A 13,140-nucleotide genomic window follows, 5' to 3' on the forward strand; every position below is an offset into this window, starting at 1 on the left:
TTTTGTTTATTATTCTTACGCTGGGACACTAAGATAATGACTGTTTCTTAATATCATGTATATATTACAAAGGTGATTTTAGTGCATAAACGACATTTAGTTAGGAATACATGCTATGTATGGTGATCTACGAGAAAAACTGAAAATATAATTTGTAATTTAGGTACGACGCCAACAATGTCAATTGCTGTTACCACATCTATACCAACAATGTCTCCAACTGCAGCGTCCACCAAAAGCGTAACCTCTGCCGTCTTGAATGTTTCCATCGCATCGAATGCAAGTTTATCAACCAGTGGTAGGTATACTCACTATCTTGTAATATAAGGCGAACACCTCGTAGCTAAAGCAATGTTTACAAACATGAATCTCATCTTCTGTTTCATTTTGAAATGTATATAATTCCATAACTTAATACTAGCAACTAAGCACAATTTACTGACACAGAAATGATTTAATTTCATGAAACTTTTCTCTTTAACAAATAGGTTATTACGGCTGCCAACCAACTTTATTTTTGCATGCTGCTTCGCATAATGGTAAGCTGTTTACGATTGGTCAGACATGCTAGGAGCTTATAAGGGAGACAAAGTCTTGGTCCAGCGCTGAAATTGACTGCATAAGTCGTGGCGGACATTTAGTACACATTAAAAACGAAGAACAGCAGAATAAAATCTACCAGATCGTGAGGCAGTATCATGGTGACAATGTTTGGATTTGGCTCAACGATAAGGTTACTGAAGAACACTTCCCTTGGTCTTCAGGTAGGACTTACTTTTAAATGTTCGCAATCACTTAATTTAAACCTGGATAATAATAATATTAATAATAATAACTATTTCTCAAATATATATATGTATCTGTCTTTTTTAAATATATCTATTTGTTAATGACATAAGGGCATGCTGTAAACTATACGCACTGGTATCCTGGTCGCAAAACTCCATTATCTCAAAACACTGAAGATTGTGTTGCCATGTGGATGGCGAAGGGTGGCCAATGGGAGGATATGAATTGTGAGGGAGTGTTTGCCGTGCATTACGCATACGTTTGTGAATCGGTAAATTGCGAACTTATATGGCGAAGCAATATGCTCCATAATAGGGATGCTTCATGATTGTTTTATTGCTTGCGATACGAAAGATGTTAATTATAAATTAATGGTTATAAGGATCTGCTTTTTCCAAAACATCCGTTGTAAATGAATAGAACCAAGGAGTTGTATCAGTTGTTTATTAAATTTTCCTTATTTGTGCATATATCGCATTAGTTTCATTATACAGGAATTTGTCTTGTTTCCGTTAAATTCATTTTCACGTATTACAACATCATATAAATTACACAATGTTTCATGAAATGAGTTTTCTTATTTAACATTTTGAATTATTAATTTGAAAAATGTCGCATATCATCTGCCCCCATGTTTTACAGATGGAGTTGTTTACATAGCAACAAATAGCACTCCGAACGCTGTGAGTAACACGGATGGTATGTATCGTACTTAGCAGGTTGTGTAAACCATTCGCTAAGTTTGTAAATATGATTGCATTAACAACTTTGCATTATCTTATGATCTTATCTTCATAATCATATTCACATATTAGACATAAAAATATAGAAAAATCTCAGCGCTTATGCACACAATGAAATATTAGTGATATTGAACACGAGAACCATTTTATTATGATATGCCCAGCCTTCAATTCACAGCGTAAGGAATGTATCAAAGAGTACAATTATAAAACATGTTTAAATTCGATAAATTAACGGGTACTTCAAACAACAAACAAGTGAAAATCCTGAGCAATTTTATATGTAGAGCCTTAACACATGATCAAACTTAACTCATCCTTGATATACCGTAGCTGTTCAAATATTGATTGATATATTCTTCCTTTAAAAGTGTTGTTTTTTCTTACCATTTTTATAACGTTTTCATAACTGTATTTATTTTATTGTTTTCCTCCTCGGTCATCTCGGTAAAATTATCTGAACTCATTTTATTCATCATCTGCATATGTTAGTCGAGCATGACTCTAATATTAATTATGCATACAAACAACTCAAATATTTGAACAATTACATATTTAAATTCGATTGATTCATCACGTGTACTTGTTATTCAAGCAAAAAGCATTATAACTAATTTTATGTTTGTATACCGTTTTTTAACTGTACAAGTTTTATGATTTAATCCTCCAATATTTAAACTTTACGCGATCAAATTTATATTTAGCTATTTGAAATTGTATAAACGTTGACATAAGTATATGTAGATATATGTCTTACTATTTGTGAATGACAAAAAAAAACTGTACAGTTTACGTCAATAAAACATTTGTTCTGTCTGTCTGTCATTTTTTTCATTATCATGTCAAACTTAGGCAATACGGAGGCGTGCCCCCACAGAACTACTTAATTAGTTGCACAATTTGGTAACAGTTTTTATGCTTTGTTCCGTGACCTGGAGATTTGGAGTTACGCTGAGCAGACCTGAACACTGAGTGGAGGTCATCTTGTTCACATCAACGACGCCCAAGAGCAGCAGTACATCGAGGGATTCATGGGGAGACATAATCGCACAACAGTCGCATGGATAGGACTAAGTGACAGATCTGTTGAGGGGCGGTCTGTTTGGACTGACGGTTAGCAATAACAGTGGACCTAGTATTCTGATCTCACTTTTGATAGTAATAAGTCGTTTTAAAATCTGTTTTTTTTTTCTTAGAGATATCGGCTAATAAGTCTAGAACATTCAACAGTTAAACAAAATTTCGACACAATTCAGTGTCAATTAAACAAACTAAAACTTCAAATTAGGCAAACCGCAATTTAACTAAAATGTACATGTACTTAGTTAACACATTGATAAGCATTCCGAAAAAATATTTGAACAGAACAAACTTAAATGAATTTCTGTTTTCCTCAAAAACTTATTGTTTACGGCCGTTATAAGCTGAACACTATCTTTTTGTGAAAAGGTGATAGATGGCCCAAAACATTTGTGAAAAACCATAATATACCTGCAGGTGAGCCGGCTTCCTATACGAACTGGTAGCCAGGGCACGTAACGAACGGAAGTGACGAGGACTGTGTTGCGCTTTTGCCATATAACAATGGAGCCTGGGATGATTTCAGCTGTGGACGAACTTGTTTTTTGGCATCGAACAAGGTGAACAACACTACCCCTTGTGCGAATATGGTACTAATATTTTCACACAATCATTCAATGATATGTGCGATATTCCCAGATCAGTTGCAAACAGTTTTGAATACATAAATAATCTGACGTTCATAGGGTTCTCATTTTACATTCTAAAATGTTCATTATCTTTATTTCAGCAAATGCCATTCCGTTAATACTTGTTGGCTGAAGAACAACTATCAACACGATACCGTATCTGCAATAAATATATAACGTATTATTGTGTGATATTACCTTATGACTATCGTGACATCATCATCATCATCATCATCATCATCATCATCATCATCATCATCATCATCATCATCATCATCATCATCATCATCATCATCATCATCATCATCATCATCTTCATCATCATCATCATCATATACACCATCATCAACATCATCATCATCATCATCATCATCATCATCATCATCATCATCATCATCATCATCATCATCATCATCATCATAATCATCATCATCATCATCATCATCATCATCATCATCATCATCATCATCATCATCATCATCATCATCATCATCATCATCATCATCATCATCATCATCATCATCATCATCATCATCATAATCATCATCATTAATATCGTCGTCGTCTTCATCGTTATCGTCATCATCGTCATCATACTGGATATCGTAAGTACCATCCATATCTACATGTACATCAATTATTTATACCTGCAAACAATAAACCACAAATGCTTTCTGTAAATTAATGAAATAATTCCTGCCTCACAAACCGAATCTTTCACGTGTCACTATTTAGAGTGGAATCCACTTCAGAAATGAGAATATTTTACTGTTACGACCGCAATTTGCTTGGATTTTTAATCGGATTTTGCGTTTGCACGTGCTTTTATTTGAATTGTTTTTGGTTAATGGAACCCAGAACTTTTACCGGCAAATATATGCGGTTCAAATACGCATAAAATAACCATGGCGTATGTATACAGGTGAGGGTTACTTACTTATCAACAAGTTTGCGACTCGAAACCTTGATGCCCCTGATGAGTATCCGCAACTCTAACATATTACATATTACGTTCTCAATACAAGTTCTATGAGAGTAACACTATCATGTTGTAATACTGCAATCCGAAAGTTAATAGTCATCGGGGCATTCCATGTTGGAAACTTTGTTTCAACCGTCTTTTCGTTTTATGCCCCCGAAGGAGAGCATATAGCGTGTGCACTGTCCGTATGTCTGTCCGTCAAACTTTGCGTTTAGGTTTCGAAAAATGCTCATAACTTCTATCTCGCTTCAGATGTAACCTTCGTATTTGGCATGCATGTGTATATGGACAATGCCTTTCCATAGCAAACAAATTTTGACCCCTTTGACCTTGAACTTAGGGTCCGCGTTTAGGTTTCGAAATCTGCGTTTAGGTTTCGAAAAGTGCTCATAACTTCTATGTAACTTCAGATGTAACCTTGATATTTGGTATGCATGTTTATATGAACAATGCCTGTCCATTAGTACAAACATTTTGACCACTTTGACCTTGACCTTGAACTTTGGGTCCGCGTTTAGGTTTCGAAATCTGCGTTTAGGTTTCGATAAATGCTCATATTTTATATCGGTTTTTCGGGGGCATATGTCATCCTATGGAGGCAGCTCTTGTTTTCGTTTTTCATTCGACTAAACGAAAAACGAAAATCAAAGCATATTTTGTTCATAATCCGATTTCTTTATAACCGAAACAAAACAAATTTGAAAAATAAATTGACTTTTTATATAGTTTTTTATTGTACAAATAATAAAACAAAACACGGAATGTATGAACTAATATGCGTTGATTTTAGTTTTTTCGTTTCGTCGATTGCAAGAAGAAAAACAAAAAGACGGTATTTACACGGACCACAGCGCCACTCGTTTTTCGTTTGCCGTAATATCAAACAAAGAACGGTTAACGGGATCAAACTATCCGTTTCAAGTTTTAATCCTTGATTTTCGTTATGAAGACAAACGAAATATTTGCATGGCAATACCTTTCGTGTTTTGTTTTATAATTAGTTAAACGAAAAACGATATAAAGAAGTTAATATTGTTTTTGTAGTTTGTTGTTGTTTCGGTTATTAGAAAATCGGGATATGAACTAATATGCATTGATTGTTATATTTCGTTGTGTCATATGCAAAACGAAAAATAAAAAATACGGAATATACACGGACTGTGGTATGACTAATTGATTTAAATCAGTTGAAGCGTTAGAGTTTGAATGTTTAAATTCATGGACCTTCGAAAACGTAAGGCATCAGAAAATGAAGATGGCCGGTTGATAATGTGTTTGGAGAATGTTTAGGACATCGCAAGACAGAATCAAAAGTATTACAATAATATACATTAATTCGCATTTTGTCGACACCAATTATATCGCAAGAACGGAAATAAGTTTTTAAGTGCTTGTTTTATTTTATGAAGATTTATTTAGGTTTGAAGAAACAGTGGCATGATTGAATCGGTGAAATACACAACAATATCGATCCATACTGTCGCCGAAACCGTTCAAGTCCAGCATCAACAAGGAGAACATAAGAACGTTATCTGGCGCAGACATCGGCAGTGACGTATTTAATTAGATTAACACGATATCACATTTCCAGAGATAGTAAAGGCATTTCAAGCACAGATAGGTGCCAAGGTTTTAACTCTTAAAATCACAGACAATACCATCGATGCCATCAACAACACCATCAAGATGTTCTGCTGTCATCGGCCGAAAAATATCATCGGATTGATTGGAATGAGCAAGCCATGAGTGGCTACTGAGAGCATTAACGTCTGTGACAAACGTTAAAACGAGAAGAGACACAAGAACTACAGCCGCCTGGACTCTATGACAGATGGCACAAAGCGAACCGGGAGGTGAGGAGGAAGCGGTGAGAAGCCAAGAAAGAATTGATTCAGCGACTTAGAGATTAGCACAGACAGCAGTGAGACGGCCTACAGCACACCTACACCCGCAAGACCTTCCCAAGAACAGTCAGCCCAAGGCTAGGATTACGGTCCTGAACATGTAGGCACAATACTGAAGCGAGCTCGTTTACTATCCGATTCAACACAACCCCATTCTCCTTCAGAACAATCACAGAATAGAAGCGGACGACGAAAGTCCTTCCATACTTACGGCAGAGGTTGAGGAGGAAGCGCTAAGTCTGAAAAAAGGGAAAATTTCCGAGGGTGAACAAAGAACCTTCCAAGCTGATTGCACTATGCCAAAAGATCTTGTCTGCGAAGACGTTGCCAAAAGAGTGCACCCAGTCTCTGGTTATCCTACTTACAGAAAAGGGGCAACTGGCTTTTTTCACATAGCGTTATGAATTTGAATTTTAGATTTGTAAATCGTTACAGACTGAACGGCCACAAACTGACCACATGTTATATACAGCTGTAAATTGAAATGTTTTGTATTGATATACAATTTTTCACTTGCCTGAAGTAAACAACACGACTGAGTGAACAAGAACAATGTTTATGTGTTTCATTGTTACTGTATATATAAACAATGCGTTCATGCAATTTACCTTATTTGAACAAAATATATTGTTGTTTTTTGGAATGGTTTGATGTTCTTAAAAAAAAATCGAGTTTAAACAGCATGCAAGTTGTGTTTCGATCTCAGGATCTGGTTTCACTTCTGTTTATTTAGTTGTCTGCGCCATCAATGGTGCACCTCTATGTTTCAAAACGTGCGGATACCCTATCCGATGTTCAATTTAATTTTGTAAATTGAAGAATGATGGACACGTCTTCGCAAAACCTCTGGCAATATTGAAAAATCATTGACTCTTAATTATATTATTTTGTATGTTATAGTATGCGAAATGCGCATAATATATATCTCACGTGTATCGAACACAATAGTTGTGTCACAAAATAACGTCATTATCGGGTGCTTATATTTCCATTTATATTTGTCTCATGGTACGAAAATGACGAATGCACCGAACGGAAAGAAGTTTGCACAGCACGTAATGTTGTTACTACTTCACATAATGATGTAACTGCTGCACGTAATGACGAATGTACCGAACGTAAAGACGTTTGCACAGCGCATAATGATAAAACTACTTCACATAATGAGTCATGACGAATGTACCGAACGGAAAGAAGTTTGCCTAGCACGTAATTTTGTTACTACTGCACATAATGATGTAACTGCTGCACGTAATGACGAATGTACCGAACGTAAAGACGTTTGCACAGCGCATAATGATAAAACTACTACACATAATATTGAATGTACCAAACGTAAAGACGTTTGCACAGCGCATAATGATAAAACTACTACACATAATGAGTCATGACGAATGTACCGAACGGAAAGAAGTTTGCCTAGCACGTAATTTTGTTACTACTGCACATAATGATGTAACTGCTGCACGTAATGACGAATGTACCGAACGTAAAGACGTTTGCACAGCGCATAATGATAAAACTACTACACATAATATTGAATGTACCGAACGTAAAGAAGTTTGCACAGCACGTAATGTTGTTACTACTTCACATAATGATGTAACTGCTGCACGTAATGACGAATGAACCGAACGTAAAGACGTTTGCACAGCGCATAATGATAAAACTACTACACATAATGAGTCATGACGAATGTACCGAACGGAAAGAAGTTTGCCTAGCACGTAATTTTGTTAGTACTGCACATAATAATGTAACTGCTGCACGTAATGACGAATGTACCGAACGTAAAGACGTTTGCACAGCGCATAATGATAAAATTACTACACATAATGAGTCATGACGAATTACCGAACGGAAAGAAGTTTGCATAGCACGTAATTTTGTTACTACTGCACATAATGATGTAACTGCTGCACGTAATGACGAATGTACCGAACGTAAAGACGTTTGCACAGCGCATAATGATAAAACTACTACACATGTTGAATGTTGAATGTACAAAACGTCAAGAAGTTTGAACAGAACATAATGTTGTTAATGCGTAATGCTTTAACTACTGCATACAATGACGAATGTACCGAACGTAAAGAAAATTGCACAAAGTATAATGTATATTCCACTGAAAATAATGATTAATATACTGCAAACAACGACAACAGTCATATAAAGTCAGTAATGGCGTTCCATACATGTCTGTGTAAGATCGTTTATTATTTCACTCGTTATCATAGAAAAATAATATTTTTTCTATAATCACCCGTGAAATAGCAAACGACCTTACACTGACATGAACAAATATCCTCTATATCTTTACTTACCGGCTTCGGGAAAGCTTTCAATCGTTTTAATTTTGTAATGTGTTAGATGACACTGATCAATAAATAAAAAGCTATGATTCTTGTACATGATGGGGGTTAACTTATAAAACCTTTAGATAATAAAAAAGACAGTCGTTATTTATAGTTTTTTAAAATTTAGAAACCATTAACATGATACGGCGATGCTAATTATAAAATCCGCGTGTAATGTTATTTAAATCAATTCAATAAGAGCTAGCTGGTTTTCGTCACGTGATAAGACATTTGTGGACATTACGTTAATTTTATACGACATTTATCTTGTGTTTGAAAATGAAAACATGGTAATTACTCTTTCTTTGCGTTGAAAATAAACCTCCATTGAACATTTCTTCAAAAGCCATTATAAGTATGATTGGATTTTAGGGTATGCATTAAAACTGACTTCATGTAAACATATTTTGTTTTAATATTTAAAATAATTTATTATGACGAATGAAATTAATGATGTTAAGACGAAGCACTCGTTCATTGTTTTCCTTGTTCTTATATTTTCAGATGTGGATTTTGTGCTTCATCTCGATTGTAGTTGCCAGTCGATACATTTTAGTTGTTTCAGGCGACTATATTTGTATCTGTAGTAATGGACAAAGGAATGACATTTGTGATTCGGTAAGAAGTCTAAATGTTGACTGGATTACCTTAGTATAATTATTCGTTTAGGAAACACTATATATACATACGTCCATATTTGTTCCCGAAACATTTTTTAATTTACTAGTAAATATACTCCTTGATAAAAACATCTTGGAACATATTTTCATTTTTGTTAGCTTTTTGTCAAATTTGATATCACAAATGTGTCATTCTGCATTTAATTAAATATAATTCAAAGTTTTTTCCAATATGGTAAGTGCCGTGGTAATGTTGTTCACCATGTTTTATACAAAATGTAAGTTATATTTGACCAACCTCGGTATTTGGTTACTTCATGGTGTGCGATACGTATTCAACACGATGCAAATGTATTTTAGTCTGTTTTGCTTAAAGATGTCAGCAAACACAACTATTGTTGGTCATCTTGAGAACAATAGCTGCGCCATACAGGTAAACTATGTTTTGGACAAAAGAACAAAAGCTTGGTATGCCATCATGTTCCACGACCAAGTACGTATTGAAATAAACGTTTTTAGCGTAAAGTTATACAAAATAATGCATGGCCATGTAATTCAAAGATATGCTAAACTTGTCTTCAAATAGAAGTGTACACAATTGTTATTTTCTTTCAAAACAGCGAATTAAGAGAGACGTCATGCGAAAACGCTAGTTCCATGTATATACAAACTGTCATTATTCATGCCTCATTCTTACACCGTTTGCGTGCTTTTCTTTAACTGTTTTAAAAGCAGGAAAAAAACTGAGACATCATATTGTTGTTAAGCTTAAAGCAACAAATGTTACGATTGTTTACAAACCTGTGTATTTTAATGCAAATTCATATATTTATTGGAACAATTACTGTGTATTTTAGGTACGTTTTGTGCATAAAGGCTCTAGACATAAGAGCGATGTTGTACTGGAAGTCCGTTAGAACACGGTGGTAAACCGTCAGTTTCTTATTGCAAAAAATGAGATAATTTAATTTTTGTGAACACAAGGGTAATTATTAAATCTTAAATTATTAAATGAATGAACTCAAACATCAGTATACACATGCTTGTGCTACGAACACGGCAGCAATTTGTTGTTTTTGTCGTTTGATTTGGTAATACACTACATTAATACTATTCTCATCTATGTTTTCCTTTATCTGGGTTTGGTTTATTATTCTTACACTAGGAGACTAAGATAATGACTGTTTGTTAATGACATGTATATATTAAACTGGTGGTATTAGTGCATGAACGAAATTGAGTGAGGAATACATACCATGTATGGTGATCTACGAGAAAACTGAAAATACAATTTCTAATTTAAGGTACAACGCAAACAATTACAAATGCGGTTACCACATCTTCACCAACACAGTCCTCGACTGTCGCGTCCACTAAAAGCGTTACCTCTGCTGTCTCGTATGTTTCTATTGCATCGAATGCAAGTAAATCAACCGCTGGTAGGTATACTTACTATCTTGTGTAATAACGTAAACACATCGTAACTAATCAGTGTTTACAAACATGAATCTAAACTTCTGTTTCATGTATGTTATGCCACAACTAAATACTAGCAACTAATACTAACAATTTAATACTAGCAACTAAGCACATTTGACTGACAAAGAAATGATTGAATTTAATGAAACAAATCTCTTACAAGAAATAGTTCATTACGGCTGCGCACCAACTGTCTTCTTGCATGCTGCTTCGCACCATGGTAAACTGTTCACGATTGGTCAGACATGCTACGAGCTTGTGACGGAGACAAAATCTTGATCCAGCGCTGAAAGTGACTGCAAAAGTCGTGGCGGACATTTAGTCGACATTGCAAACGACGAACAACAGAATAAAATCTACGAGATCGTGAGACAGTATCATGGTGACAATGTTTGGATTGGACTCAACGATAAGGTTACTGAAAAACACTTCGTTTGGTCTTCAGGAAGGACTTACTTTTACTTGAACGCAATCGTAACGCCATGAATCCAATATACTGTTTATAAACCTGAATTTTTATTAAAATAACTCTTAATCAAATTTAATGTATAAATCAGTATATATTTCAAATATGTTTATTTCTTTGTGACTAAAGGACATGATGTAAACTATACGCACTGGTACCCTGGTCGCAAAACGTCGCGCCTCAAAGCGATGCAGATTGTGTGGCCATGGTGATGGCCCATGGTGGACAATGGAACGATGTGCATTGTAGTGGACTAAACGCCAAATATATAGGAAACGTTTGTGAATTCGGTAATGGGAAAACTGCCTGCCCAAATGGCGAAGTATATTATCAATGAAAAATAGTACCCATTGATGCAATACTTTCTTGGCCATCTTAAATTTGGGTTGTTGATTGTAAACATTATATTTAGTTTCAAAGTATGTATAAACAACATGGTGTCTTTTAATTAAAATCATTCGAGCGAAGGATTTTTCCGTTTTTATTACATGGGTTCTTTCTAACCAAAGTGACTGCTTTGTGATTGTTTTATTACTGACGATGTATAAAAAGAAGATATTATCTTTATGGTTATACGGTTACACCGGTTTTTAAAAACGTGTTAATGAATTGTATAAAGGAGTTTAACAGCTAGATAATTAATAATGCAACATTATGCAATATCCAGTATCATTTTAATTTGACGTGAGATATTATTGCAACGTCATAAAAATCACTCAATACCTAATGAAATGCGTTGTGGCATTATTTGACAGCAATATTCAATAAATGTCGCATTTCATCACTGACCCACTACTATAGTTTGCAGATGAAGTAGCAATAACTAGCAATCCAGAGTTTCCAGTTTCGATGAACACTGATGATAGGTATCGCAAATCGCAGGTTCTTTGCTGAGTTTGAATATGTGCGTATTTAACATATTTTTAATATATTGTTCGGTTTTCTTGTGTATAATATTCCAAATAATACTGTCACACTTAGGCAACACGACGCTCTGTCCTAGAAAAGCGTCTTCAATCGTTGCACAATTCGGTTAAAGCTGTTACGATTTGTACCGCGACGTCGAGGTTTGGAGTCACGCTGAGCAGACCTGTAGACTGAGTGGAGGTCATCTTGTTCACATCAACGACGCACAAGAACAGCAGTACATAGCGTTGTTCATGAGGAGACATAACCAAACAACACCTGCTTGGATTGGACTCAGTGACAGATCTGTTCAAGGGCAGTTTGTTTGGACTGATGGCTAGCAATAACAGTCTAGCTCTATTTCTGGTTCTGTCCCCGTACATGTATTTGGATACCGATAACTCTTATTTTATTTTATGCATAAAAATACCGGATAATAAGTCAAGAGCATTCCAAAGGTAAACAAAATATAAAAAGAACAGTGTCCATTAAAAAGAAAAAAAATTAAAAACTGAAAATTAGTCAAAGCAGTTTAATTTTAACGCCATTGAAATTAATAGCGAACGCATTTTATGTATAGACCGTATTTATATTGATTTTGCATAAGTAAAAAAATCCTTATTAAAAACATTTTTAAATAAGTAAAATATATTTTCAAAAACACCATTGTGCGATTTCATAAAATACCTACAGGTGTGTTGGCATCCTACACAAACTGATTGTCTGGACACGTGCCGCACGGAAGTGCCGAGGACTGTGTGGCGCTGCTGCCAAAGCACAATGGAGCCTGGGAGGATTTCAGCTGTGGAGAAGCTGTGAATCACATCGACGTCGGCGAACAACACCAACCCTTGTGCGAAAATGGTACATATACAATCACGCAAATCCAAAACGTGATTTTCTCAGATCACAGGCCAATATTTATCAAATACATATCGATGGTCCACATTTAAAATGCCGAACTTACAAAAACATAACTTTCCAGGAGGGCTAATTTTTCATTTTCATTACTTTATGCAAAATGCCGAAGTTAAAAATTATTTTTTCCGATCATCGGACTGGCACCCGCATTTAGCAATTTACAATTAATATTCAGCTTCGCATTTTTGAGTGTTTAGCTTAGCATTTTTGCATATTTTTATTTCCACAATCACGGTTCGGCATTTTATCATATGGTTGATTCTG

General features: G+C 35.1%; 1 long non-coding RNA gene across 1 annotated transcript; it reads left to right on the forward strand.

Annotated features, from left to right (window-relative positions):
• The first annotated feature begins 9,933 nt into the window (after window positions 1–9,933).
• LOC127830941 (uncharacterized) lies at window positions 9,934–12,128 on the forward strand. Its single transcript, XR_008026333.1, has 4 exons — window positions 9,934–10,089; window positions 10,409–10,543; window positions 10,747–10,997; window positions 11,179–12,128. It is a non-coding gene; the product is annotated as an uncharacterized LOC127830941 (long non-coding RNA).
• The last annotated feature ends 1,012 nt before the right edge of the window (window positions 12,129–13,140 follow it).

The sequence above is a fragment of the Dreissena polymorpha genome, chromosome 5 (assembly GCF_020536995.1).
Source record: "Dreissena polymorpha isolate Duluth1 chromosome 5, UMN_Dpol_1.0, whole genome shotgun sequence".
In the NCBI taxonomy this organism is placed as follows: domain Eukaryota; kingdom Metazoa; phylum Mollusca; class Bivalvia; order Myida; family Dreissenidae; genus Dreissena; species Dreissena polymorpha.